This window comes from Bos indicus x Bos taurus, chromosome 2 (genome assembly GCF_003369695.1).
Source record: "Bos indicus x Bos taurus breed Angus x Brahman F1 hybrid chromosome 2, Bos_hybrid_MaternalHap_v2.0, whole genome shotgun sequence".
NCBI lineage: Eukaryota > Metazoa > Chordata > Mammalia > Artiodactyla > Bovidae > Bos > Bos indicus x Bos taurus.
The window spans coordinates 34,252,240-34,265,983 of NC_040077.1; the positions used below are offsets into that span (position 1 = coordinate 34,252,240).

Consider the following 13,744-nt stretch of genomic DNA (forward strand, 5'->3'; position numbering starts at 1 on the left):
TGGCGATATTCAGAGGAGGTGGAATCAGTTGTCTTTAGTGGAGTCTTTCATTTAAATCCACCTTGGTTTCTTTTAGCTGGCTTCACTGTTTCAGTTTAGTCCTAGTTTTTAATATAAAACATCCATATAATGAAATGCACAGTATTGGATGCAAACAAGTGAGAAAAACTAGTTTGGGTCTCCTCTGGCCCTGCTGCTGCCTCTGCTGCTAAGTCGCTTCTGTCGTGTCCGACTCTGTGCGACCCCATATACGGCAGCCCACCAGGCTCCCCCGTCCCTGGGATTCTCCAGGCAAGAACACTGTAGTGGGTTGCCATTTCCTTCCCCTCTGGCCCTACTTCCTTTTAAATAGTTCTTTCATTTAAGTATTCACATTCTAGTCAGCTAACTGAAGTGCCTTCTCTGATGGTCTAGTCAACCAGGAAATGTGTAGACAGTGCTTATATACTGGGAGGTCTTATCTAGATTTCAAAGTGACAGTTCAGAATTAGTTTGTAGAACCATCAAAAACCATGTTTGGCCAGCAATTTCAGGGCCAGGGCAAAGGTGCCAAAGGTTAAATAACTGAGTCTGTTGACCTATTGATAATAACTTTTAGTAACTTAAAAAACCCATGGCTACCACCATTTTAGGCTATTAAATGGTGGGCATCTGTCCACTTTCTCAACTCTTTGTTACAAGCTGTTAAAATATAACTGCTTTCATAAAGTGGTACTTTGTATATTTAAACAACCACACGCACACAAAGCCTTCCTGTGGGGAAAGGATGGGTCACCCATACAATCAGTAAATATTCACATGACCTACATTATGTTCCAGGAACTGTGCAGGTCGCTGCAAATCCAAAGATTAAATTTTATAAATATAAAGACCTCCAACTTCAGGAAGTTTACAAGCTAGTGGGAAGCAGATATGCAAACAAATCAAAGTAACCTGGATAGTCTGTTCATCTCTAACATATTGTGAGGCACCCAGGCCTCCTTGGCAGAATGGATGAAACTATAATTATCAGAACTTCCCTTCAAGAAAGTTGAAAGGAACAGCAAACTTTGATAATAAGTCACTTGAGATGGCAGTGGAATGAGTTAGGGGCCTGAGTCATGCAGCTGACTTCTGTGGGGTTTGTTTAAGTTAACTACAGAGATTTTGTTTTGCTGGAAGGAGTATACAGACTGGGGAGGGACTGTCTCACCATTTCCCTTAAACCATACCTAGTCTCTTCTCCAAATGAAATTTGAACAAAGATTTCAAAGACATTCTCTTGAAGGGGACTTCCAGAGAGGTTCACGTGTCTCCACCTAACTTTTATTATGATGCAGTGAGGAAGTTTAGAGAGGCTTGAGCAAACTTCTCAGAGTGTTAGGAAGATCGCTTCTGGGAAAGATGTCTCACAAGAGGTTTCTTTTGTGGGGAGGCCTGAAGGGTTAATATCAATTCCTGGAGGTAAGTTTTCAAGAAAATTTAGAATGACTTGTGAGTCATCTTAGAGACACAATATCACCTCCTCTATCTGGGATCCTACGAGGACTCTTAGCAAGAAAGAAGAGTGAGCGGCAGGACTTTAACCTGTGAATGATGGAAAATTTTAGTGTGCCTGCAATGTGGAGCAGGACAGTGGGAAGGTGGACGGACATGGGACAAGGCTGGAGGGGAAGAAAAGGAAGTGACCAGGAGATTGATGATGCAGAGTAGAATTTGGAGGCTATAGGGATACTCAGAAATGTGTATGATTAGACTTTGATAATTGGAAACATAGGGAGGAAGGGGATAGGGTGGCTGAGAACTCCTCTTAAACTACTGGTGGAGATGTGGTTTCATTGTGTGCTTTATTTACACTTAGACAATCAAATTACTTTTCTCTTGTATTTCTTAATTGGCATGTATGTATATTTGAGGAGAAAAAGGAAATTATCTTGTTTCAACTCCTCCATTATCATAAGGAACAAAGATAAAAGCTCAGCTTTTTTGCCAAGCCACCAATACCATTTCTGAACCACAATAAGGGATAACCTTTTTACAAAGGATCCAGACACGTCACCCAAGAAACATCCCTTGATATTGTCCATCAAGGTTTTAAAGTCAAAACCAGAAAGGAAGAGAAGAAGTGAGATGGGAGAAAGGAAATATAAATGAAAAGGAAAGGAAGTGGGGGGAAAAAAAGAAAGAAGGAAAGAGGAAAGGAAGAAAGATTTTGATAGAACAACAAAATAAAGTTTTGGATTACGTGGAAAGCAAAGTATTAAAAAGCCAAGAGAAAAAGGAAGAAGAAATGAGCAAACTCAAGTTCATCCCCCAGAGAGGTTGGTTTAAAAGGTTAAGTGTTTCCATATGAAGAGCTGACTTAGGCAGAACTCTGGACACACTTGGAGCAGAGAGAGAGATGGAGACAGAGAAAGACGAAGGTGTGAGCTTAATACTGTTCACAGTACTTTTTTAGAATAAAAGCTTCTTGAGGTCAGGAGTTATGCATTTCACCAGGTAATATCAAAAGTTTACCTCCTTCTGTATATATACTAACAGATTGAATTTTGTTTTTAATTCCTCAAATATCCTAAGAGAGAAGGATATTGCATATTTAGACATCGTTTTTCAGAGAATCAGCAATAAAATGTATAAAAATAATTTACTCATAGTGGAATTGAAATCTTCATGGCTTAGAGGCAATAAAACTTTCTCACTCAGTATTTGCAATCCCTTTATTCCCTCTTTATGATATATTATAGGCTGAGTTTTTAAAATAGTTGTCAAATTGTTTTGAGTTTTGTTATTTGTCAGATAGTTTTCTTACTGGGTTTTGTTATGGGATAGAGACATATCGGTTCTTCTTGTATTCTTTCCACTGCTGTAGCAGTAAATTTCCTCAGTATCTTCTTTCAGTGCATAGGAAATTTGACTGCTCTGCCATCCACCAGTAATAAAAGAAAACCCAAATGTGAAGGAGGAGACAGGAATAATCAGAGAAAAAAAAAGATAACATCTATGAAGTTTGCCTGAGGAAGTCCAGGATCTATTCCAGATTTTAAAACACAGAAGCAAGTCTGAATGAAAGCTTTGTATATTTCAGAGGACGAATTCTAAACAAAGAGCCCTGTAAAAGCTCTAGCTGACTCCAAGCTCACTCAGTTATCAAGCTTTGTAGAGTGTTCCTGAGGTCAGTGAGTTGGCCTTTTTCAGGCCAGCTATTTTGGCTTTTGGTTCCCTAGCTATAGGATGTGCCTTAAATTTCTCTATCTTAGACATCTTGCCTCTCGTCTTAAAAGAGGTCAGAAAAAGGGAAAGCTATTTGCCTAACCGATGGTCAGAGAAAAGTGACATCAAGAGACTGACTAGAGCTAGATCAGTGTGCTTGAAATTTTAAGACTTAAACTGCTGAACCTAGGAAATGTGACAGTAAGTACATGCAGGACCACCTTCCTTGTGGAAGAGAAGGTGCAAAGATGTAATAACCAACACGGATTCACTCTGTGCCAGGTACTGGGCAGGGGTGTTCAATACACCTCTCATTTGATCCTTACAACAACCCTTTGACAGAGGTTATTATTTCCAGTTTTACAGAAGATTTAGAGAAATCTTGAGAGGGCACTTTAGTTATTTATTACTGCATAATGAATTGTCTCTAAACTTAAAACAAATATTTGTTATCTCACAGTCTCTGTGGGTCAGGAATTTGTCAGAGGCTTAGCTGGGTGATTCTGGCTCAAGGTCTCTCATGCGGTTACAGTCAACACATCATCTGAAGGCTTAACTGGGGCTGGGTAATCCACATCCAAGCTCTCTTATATGGCTGTTACCCAGAGGCCTCAGTTCCCTGCCAAACAATGGGCCTTTCCAAGCAGCTGTCTCCCCTTAGAATGAAGGATCTAAGAGAACAACCAAGTAGGGAACCTCAGAGTCTTTTTGACCTAGCCTCAGATGTTCTGTGCCACCACTTCTGCTGTGGTCTATTGGTCATACACACCAACCCTGACACAAAGTGAGAGGGCATTGCACAGGCTGTGAATATTGGGGTGGGGCTCAGTGGGGCCATCTTGGAGGCGGGCTACCAAAGAGATTAAGGAACTCGCTCAAAGTTCCACAGAGCTGGGATTCATGCTCAGACACCACGCTTCTACAGTTGGTACTTTGTGATTAAGTATAAAATTAATGTGGCCATATTAGCATTAATGTGACCGCTTCGTCTCTATATGACTGTATTTCATTTCATGACTGCTCATCCCTGAATGCTAAGTGTTCTGGGGGAAAGTAATTGCCGCTGCTGCCTCTGTTCCTACACAAAGCTGTAGAGAAGCAATGGCTCCCAGTCCAGAACTGCATGCCACTCTTTTTTTTTTTTTGACTGTGCTGACTGTACTCCCTTGTGGCCCTTGGTCTCTTCATTGTGGTACACAGTCTTCTCTAGTTGAAGCAAGCAGGCTTAGTTGCCCTGCAGCACGTGGGAATCTTAGTTCCTGGACCAGGGATTGAACAGGCATCTCCTGAACTGCACAGCAGATTCTTTATCACCAGAGAATTCTTTGTCACCTCTCTTCTGACTGGTCTTATAGGTGTTTTCAGTGGCGATAGTTGGTCCAGGTTTAGTCCTTGGACTGGATTACACATGCTTCTAATGCATGTTATATCATTTCATTTGATCCTCACAAAACAATCCAGGTCAGAGAAGGTATTCATTTCCTGACTTGGTACACGGAATAAAACTGAGGCATAGAAGTTTAGTGCTTTGGGAGGAAGTACTAATACTTGGGAATTCAGATCCTGTGACTTCTAGCCTTCCCTAAGTCTGCTGATTTCCATGTATGCTCAGTCACTTCAACCGTGTCCCATTCTTGGCGACCCCATGGACTGTGGCCCGCAAGGCTTCTCTGTCCATGGGGTTTCCCAGGCAAGAATACTGGAGTGGGTTGCCATTTCCTCCTCCAGAAGATGTTTTTGAGCCAGGGGTCAAACCCCTGTCTCCTGTGTCTCCTGCTTTGGCAGGCAATTCTTTACCACTGAGCCAGCTGGGAAGCCACTGATTTCCATGAATACTGTTTTAAAGAATTACTTTGGTGGCAACTTTTGTAACTTAATGACTTATCATCGCTTTATGGCTTTCATTACTGTAAACCAATTATCTTGTAAATATTTTTACCTTTAGTCTTCAGAGGTCCCTTGTGACCTCCCAAAGAGGGTGTGTCTCTCAATCTGAGAGCAAACTGAAACTACAAAATCAGCACTTCTGAGTTAGCTGTTTTATTTTTGCCAAGTACTATACTTGCGGTTGTGTACTGCACTTCAAAGTCACAACTTCCTAGGAAATCTTTTCAAACTTAATGATAAACCATTTGCTTTAGCTAACTGTCTGCATTAATAAGCACAAGCGATCAAGAACACAGAGGGACACAGGAAGGAGTTTCTCTGTTTCAAGCATGAATGTGGCCTGATCTTGTTTGTATTTCTAAAATGTCTTTGACTCTGGCCTAGATCATGGTGCAGGGTAGGGAGTGATTTATCCCAGTGAGAGATGATGATTACTTGGACAGGATGGTATCAGTGGAAGGAGAAGACATAAGGATGACTCCCTGAACAATTGACTGGAGAACTTTCTTTTGCCCTCATGGTTCTATGCTTGCCACAAGAGCTAATCTGCCGTGGTTCCCCTAACTCTCTCATCATACTTGGATATATTTCCACTTTCCAAGACAGGGCTCTGAGGGCCTTCTACATTACTCACCCAGCCTGTCAACATAAGGTCATTCTTTAATCCAGCAAATATTTATTGAGTATTTTCTACATCAGGCACTTTGTTGATCACTGGAGATATAAAAATAATAGACATGGCCCTTGCCCTCAAATAATTCACAATATTAAAAGAAGCATAAACATTAACTATAATAAAAAGCCCTAAGCGGCCTTCTAGTAAATGATCAAAGTGCTGTGGAAGGTCTACAGAGAACATGATAAATGCTGCCCAGGAAAGTTCATATGGAAACCAACCAAGCATAAAGAGTTAATAATTATTGAGCCTGGATATAATCCTTCCAACCTTGGGGCCATGAGAGTAAACTGGCTCCCAGGATTGCAGTTCACCTGTGTGTTTAGCTCTCAAAAACGTAAAACCCCTCCCCCCATCCTAATTCTGTATGAAAGTTGTGTCAGATAGAATACTTTTGGCTGCAAGTAACAAAATATCTGGCCCAAAGTTATTTAAATTCTGCTGCTGCTGCTGCGTCGCTTCAGTCATGTCCAACTAACTCTGTGCGACCCCATAGACGGCAGCCCGCCAGGCTCCCCCGTCCCTGGGATTCTCCAGGCAAGAACACTGGAGTGGGTTGCCATTTCCTTCTCCAATGCATGAAAGTGAAAAGTGAAAGTGAAGTCGCTCAGTCGTGTCCGACTCTTATCGACCCCATGGAATGCAGCCCACCAGGCTCCTCCGTCCATGGGATTTTCCAGGCAAGAGTACTGGAGTGGGGTGCCATTGCCTTCTCCGATTTAAACTATAGAGTCTTACTATTTCATTATTACTTCACAGGTGGTGCAGGTGGTAAAGAATCTGTCTGCCAATGCAAGAGACAAAAGAGATGCAGGTTCAATCCCTAGGTTGGGAAGATCCCCTGCAGAAGAGCATGGCAATCTCCTCCAGTACTCTTGTCTGGAGAAGCCTTATGGACAGAGGAGCCTGGCAAGCTAGAGTCCATGGGGTCACAAAGAGTCAGACATCACTGAGTGACTGAACACAGACATTGCCTTATTGCTACTGTCTTCTGTAACTGGAGGTGCAGAAGGAGGACAGTTCTAGAGTTGCAGTGGTCCTCCCAACCTCTTCAAGAGCTTGAGGTCGCTTTCAGCTCTGCTGTTCTCATACTGCTGACTTTCATTCTCAAGCTTGTCCTCTCAGGTCGAGCTGCAGCAACACATCATTTGCTCACACAGCCATTTCACAAGGCAGAGAGATTGCTGTTCCTCATTCACAATCTCTGTATCAAGGAGGAAAACTATTTCCAGAAGTCCCCTGGCCCAAGGCAGACTTTCCCGCATGTCTCCTTGGCCAGATTTGTGTCACTTGTCTATTCTAAACTGATCTCTGGCAAGGGAGATGGATTGACATGCTTGGACTAGATAAATCAAGACTCATCTTTTAGCACCAGGAAGAAGCTCTTTCCTTAGCCCTTGGAAGGGGAAAGGGAATTACTTGAGTTGAACTGGAGATTCTAAAAGAAAGAAAGGGGAGGTCTATGTGGGCATATCAGATATTCTATGATTTCTCATTTTTAATTACATTGGAAAATTTTAATTTGCTAACAAAAGAAAATAGATGTCAAGCTAGCTCTGATCTCTAAAGAATCTGATCATATAACTCTCTCCTTCTCTTCTCTCTTTTTTTTCCTAACCAAATGAATTTATCGTAAAACAGGGTGTTTTGATGCTGCCTTTTTTTGGTCCTGAAGGAATTTTGAGCCCAGCACTTGCTTTCTCTTGGCATCCAAAATGATTAAGAATATGAAAGAATTGAGTTTGTAACATTTAAGATACAAATCAGAAAATGGAGTGGATCAGAAATATCTGAGGGCAATTACTCCCAAGTTTCTCATAAAAAGCACAGATAAACTGTTCTATTTTATCCAGTTCATAAAGGGTATTTTTGTTGTTGTTTTAGTCACTCAGTCATGTCTGACTCTTCTGCAACCCCATGGACTGTAGCCCACCAGGTTCCTCTGTCCATGGAATTTCCAGGCAAGAATACTGGAGTAGGTTGCCATTTCCTTCTCCAGGGGATCCTCCTGATCCAGGAACCCAAGTCTCCTACATTGGCAGGTGGATTTTTTTTACCAATGAGCCACCTGGGAAAAACAACAAAAGGCATTATTTACCTACTATTTGCTCCTGTATCTCCACACTCCCATTAAAATGTAAGCTTCATGAGGGCAGGAATTGTTCGTGTTTTGTCCACTCCAGTCTCTAGTGCTCAGAACCTTGAGGACATTGGACACGTTCCTACTGCTGCTGTAACAGGTTACCGTGCATTGAGGGGCTTATGGCAACAACAGCAAAAATATTCTTTTCACAGTTATGAAGCCCCGAGGTCCAAAATCAAGGTGTCATCAGGGCTGTACTCTCTCTGAAGGTTCTGGGGAAGGAGACCTTCCTTGCCTCTTCCGGTTGCTGATGGTTACCAGCCATCCTTGATGCTCCTTGACTTGTAGCTCTATGACTCCGATTTTCCCTTTCATTGTTACTTGGCCTTCTTCCCTCTCTTTCTGCATGATCCTCTTCATTTTCCAAGTCAGCAAAAGCCTGTCTTATAAGGACACCAGTCAGTATGACCAGGCCAGCGTGACTTCATTTTTTATATTTTTATTTTAGATTGGAGTATCGCTGATTAACAATGTTGATGGTTTCAGGTGCACAGCAAAGTGACTCAGCCATCCATCTGTGTGTATGCCCTCTCCCCCAGGCTCCTCTCCCACCCAGGCTGCCATGTAACTTTGAGCACAGTTCCCTGTGCTCTACGGTAGGCAGTATGACATCATTCAACTTAACTAATTACATCTACTAAACTCCTATTTCCAAATAAAGTCAACTTTCTGAGGTTTTCGTGGACATAAAGGTTTTGGGGGGTCTACTCAACGCAGTGGTGCTGGTGGTGGTAAGTCTATTCAGTCATGTCTGACTCTGTGCATCCCTGTGAACCATAGCCTACCAGCCTCTTCTGTTGCTGTGCCCACTTCCAGGTGATCTTCCCTACCCAGGGATTGAACCCACATCTCTTATGTCTCCTGCACTGGGAGGTGGGTTCTTTACCACTAGCACCACCAGGAAAGCCCACTCAGCCCAGTACAGCTTGATAAATATTTGGTGAGATAAAGAAATTATCTTAGAGCTCATGTAAAAACATATTTTTGATGAACATTTTTAAATGTTACTTTAATTCTTATTAAAATTCTTTCATAAATATGGGGCCAAGTCATCCACCACTAGATCATGCTTACCTATTCATACAATACAGTGCTAGCAGCTTTTCAATAAAATAAATTCAGCCTTTCAGCTTACTTACAGTCTACTTAAGATGTGACTGTTCAGATTAAATTTTTAACTAACCATAGAAAATTACTTGATTAACTGGCAAACAATTTGGTATAGGTAATAAACACCAAAGAAGATGACGGGGTAGCAAAGTGTGATGGATGGAGCAAAGGGTAATTCCAGAGCATGAAGAGGGACCGTGAAAAACTGAAGACCACAGATGTGGATTGTTTATTTCAGAAATTTGCTAAGTTCAAGAGAAGAAATAAGGAAATGGCTACAGGATGCAGCAAGGTCAGTGTTTGTTTGACATGGGTGTACCCTGTGCATGCTAACAGAGAGCTGCTGCTCAGTCATGTCCAAGTCTCTGCAACCCCATGCACTGCAGCCCACCAGGCTCCTCTGTCCACAGGATTCTCCAGGCAAGAATACTGGAGTGGGTTGCCGTTTCCTTCTCCAGAGGATCTTCCTTGACGCAGGGATCGAACCCACATCTCCTGTGTTGGCAGATGGATTCTTTACCACTAGCAACCACCTGGGAAGTCCAGGACAGAAGTAAGCAATGAAAAGGAAGTGAAGATGATGTGGGAGAAGAGATGAAAAACCTCAGAGCCTCTAAGAAGTCAAGAGGAACCAGGATCTGAGCCCGAGGCAGGCCCATTTCTGACTCCAAGTGCCAAGGAAAGGGTTAAAAAAATGGCAGGACGGACAGCCAGAAGTGGAAAACCCAGGAAAAAGCAAGCCCCTATGGTGGCTTTTGCTCTAAAGGAGGAATCATTGAATCTTTTCACTGGAAAACTTCATACTCTTTTGAACATGTGTACTGCAGGGCCTGAGTTATTCAAGATTTGTTATATTTAAAATCTAGGAAACAAGGGGAAAAGGCAGGAAGAAAAGAAACCAGTTATAAAGCTTGCATGACTACTTTTCATGAGTGTAGGGAAAAGATGAGAGTTATGAGTTGGAAGAGAAGATGGTGCTACAACTTTCTTTCCAGAAGTCATAGAGTTGCCATCCTTAATAACACTCCAGGGAGAAAATTTTAGGGTATACAGAAAGAATCAGTGCCCCTTTGACTTCAAAGCACTAGAAAAAATTATATTCTAATGTAATCTATCTACTGTCCCAGGTTCAAATGATACTACCAAGCTGCCTGTTTAGATTATTTGCAAGCATTTCATCTAGACACTTCTATAAAGTCTAATGCATCTATGCTAACTCACAGAAACTTCCAGCAAGCATTTACCATGTACCTCACCCTGCTGAACACTTAGGTTGTTTACAATGGTGGTTATGACCACAGGCTTCAGAACTCTATTGCCTAGGGCTTACTAGTCATGGGACTTGGGTCTGGTTTCTATCTACACCTCAGTTTCCTTTCCTGTAAAATGGGGATGAAAATAAGTTAATAAGTGTGTGGTGCTAGAATAGCACACGGAAGGTCTCTGTGAGCCTTTGTAATGATTATTGTTTATATCTCTGGTGGCTGAGATGGTAGAGAATCTGCCTGCAATGCAGGGGACCTGGGTTTGATCCCTGGCTTGGAAAGATCCCCTGGAGAAGGGAACTGCTACCCACTCCAGTATTCTCACCTGGAGAATTCCATGGACAGAGAAGTCTGGCAGGTTACACTCCATGGGGTTGCAAAGAGTTGGACACAACTGAGTAACTAACACTTTCACTTTTCCCTCTGTATATATTTTTAACATTACAAAATTTTAACAGTCCCAGAGGCATGTACTATAATAATACTTGTCTCACACTCTTGAAAGTTTTGCTGGGTGAATGCCGGAAAGGGCAATGTCTGTGGTAGTTTTGTTTTCCAGTGATCATTTTCTTCATCTCTTGGAAGACAAACAGGTGTCACAGAGAGTAGTCTTGCTGATTATACCTATAAATCCTTCTGGAGAGTTCTTCAGTGACAAAGTATTAGAGCTTTCAGCTTCCCCAGATGAGATGTTCTCTAATCAGTTTTCTCTCCAAACTAATCATTTTTAGCTTTGATGTCTCACTACAGCTACTGACTATTTTTCAAGAGAAACCAGCCCTTTGCTAAAATAGTAGCTTGTTCCACAGGCCTCTGGGTCATTTATTTATACGGTTAAGATGTTTCTAACTTTCAACTGTTTCTCATCACTTTGGATTACACTGATTAAAGTCAGTCAACATAGTGAGGAATAAAAGCCTTGTCAATATTAATTTTGGCCACTATTATCCAGTTTCTTTATTCTCAGAAGAGTCCTAGCAAAGGGTGAGGGAGTGACTATAATCAGAATTTTTTAAAAAATAGGACAATTTGCATTTCAGAAAGGAATAAAGCCATCCTGAGGTCCTGTTTATGCTGGCTTCCTGTGTGTGCAGAGCCTCCTGGCTCTTCACTGGGGAGAAGGCAGGGTGAACTGGATTTAGTTCAGGCAGTGTCTTCAGCCTTGCCTGTCTTCACCAGTGGCTATAGATATTTCCATCTTGAGCTGAAATTTGAGACATGAATATTTTGCCAATTTCACTTCTCTGCCATATATATTGAAGTCTTATGTTGATAGTTGTGTTGTTTCAAGACAATTAGAATTTCAATATCAGCTTCTATATTTCTAACTGATCTTGGCAGCATTTTTTTTTTTTTTTTCCAGAATGGTTGCTGACCATTCCGAGGAATGTCCAGATAGGGTCATCAAGCCATAGCCAGGGCTGACTGCCTATTTTTGCAAGTTAAGTTTTATTTGGAATACAGCCACATCCATTCATTTACCTGTGGTCCGTGGCTGTTTTCAGGCTGCAATGGCCAACCTGAGAGGTTGCAAAGCCTAAAATATTTAGCATCTGGCCTTATAAGAAAGGAGCTTCCCTGGTAACTCAGTCAGTAAAGAATTTGCCTGCACCACAGGAGATCTGGGTTTGATCCTCGGGTCAGGAAGATCCCTTGGAGAAGGAAATGGCAACCCACTCCAGTATTCTTGCCTGGAAAATCCCGTGGACAGAGGAGTCTGGCAGGCTACAGATCACGTGGTTCCAAGAGTCAGACATGACTTAGAGACTAAACCATCACCTATAAGAAAACGTTTGCCAACCTCAGATCTAGATGTTGTAACCCTGTAGCCAAAAGAGACTTTCCATTTTACAGGTAAGATGTGTACATCTTCACAGAGATATGACAAATATAGAAATCACAGTAGATGTTTAGCAGAGAAATTTGATATAAAAATTGGTTATACAAATTAGAGCAACAACAACAAATATTTCTGAGGTAAGTGAGAGACAGGAGCTGTAGGAAGGAGGTACCTCTAGGGCTTAGGAAAAAATGGAGAAGAGGAACACAAAAGGTCTGGATTCTGAGCTGCAAGGCGTGTGAGGCGCGTGACTGCTTCTGACACCCCCGAGAGGCAGGATGCAGCAGGTTCAGGTATAAGAAGAGAAGCGTGAGCCAGCACGGGCACTCCTTTTGGGGCACATGCTGACGGAATGGGCAAGACAGAGGAAGACCCCCTGCTCTTCTGGTCACTCCACTCCTTCTCTGTGTTTCCCTAATGGCAGGACCCAACAGGAAGCCTGAGGATGAAGGGGCCTGGGAAGCGTAGCTGTAGACTCCCTGCTCAGCAATACTGAGCAAAGAATAGAAGTGTACATTTGAGCTGAAAGACGATACGTAAATGACGGTCACAGGCGTAGAGAAGTGCCATGTCCTGGTGATCGCATGGAAGGATGGAGCCTGAGGCTCTGTTTAGACCCAGCTGCCCAGTGCACTGTTTTCCTACTGCCCAGCAGCTTGGAGTTCACAAAATTTAGAGCTGTGTTTCTGTGTCTGTGTTCTCCTGTTGATGTTGTCTGGCTTTTATCTTTTCTTTTGACAAATATTTATGAAGTGCCTACTATGGCCAGACACTGTTCTAGGCCGTGGTGAGATAATAGCAAACAAAAGGTAGCACAACACAATCAGTGTCCTCCTGGAGCTCACAGGTGACCAAGAGAGGCAGACAAGTTAAAAAATATAGTATGTCAGGTGCTATCACTGTTGAGGAAAAAATGTAAAGCCAGGAAGGGTGATACAAAGAGACTTTCTTAACGAGAAGATTGTAAACATTAGTTCAGGGAAGGAAGGTGAGGTTTAAATAAAGACCTAAAGGAGATAGGGAGCAAACTTTGGGCACATCCCAGGGGAAGAACATTGCAGGCCGAGGGTATAGCGAATTCAAAATCTCTGAGGCAGAAGTGGGCCCAGTGTGTCTGGGGAACAGCGGGGAGGCCAGAGTAGATGTAGAGAAGGGAGAGGAGAAGAGGGAGGGGGAGGAGGAGGGGAAAGAGAAGATGGAGGCCAGGGCCATGACATGGACAACCCCTCGTAAAGTTGTTTCCTTTGTTCTAAACTGTTGCTGTTCTGGAAAAAGTGCATTGTACTATTTGGTTGGCCTTTCAAAATAACCTTTGAAAATACATTGGTTACATGCCTAACAGAAGTTTGGTCATCTGACACTCTGATCTTAGAGTAAAGGCAAAGGGGACACAGTCCTGGGTTCAAGGGCTCTAGCTCAATGGCAATGCATTTATCAGATGCACTTGACATCCCTGGGAAGTTTCTCTTATTGAGAAGGGAAATCTGGTGACAGTGATTATATTCCAATACCTCCTGTGTATAATAACCTTCTGTGTATAATAATCACTCCTCACAAATCCGGTAATTCCCCTAAGCTCAACATTTTCTCTCCATGTGAGAACACTGTGGATAGTATTAAACTTGTCAAAGGAG

At 42.4% G+C, this 13,744-nt stretch overlaps 1 protein-coding gene across 2 annotated transcripts in view; it reads left to right on the forward strand.

Annotated features, from left to right (window-relative positions):
• Nucleotides 1–13,744, forward strand: part of DPP4 (dipeptidyl peptidase 4) — an 84,810-nt gene that overhangs the window by 1,515 nt on the left and 69,551 nt on the right. The gene's annotated exons all lie outside the window — the stretch shown is intronic.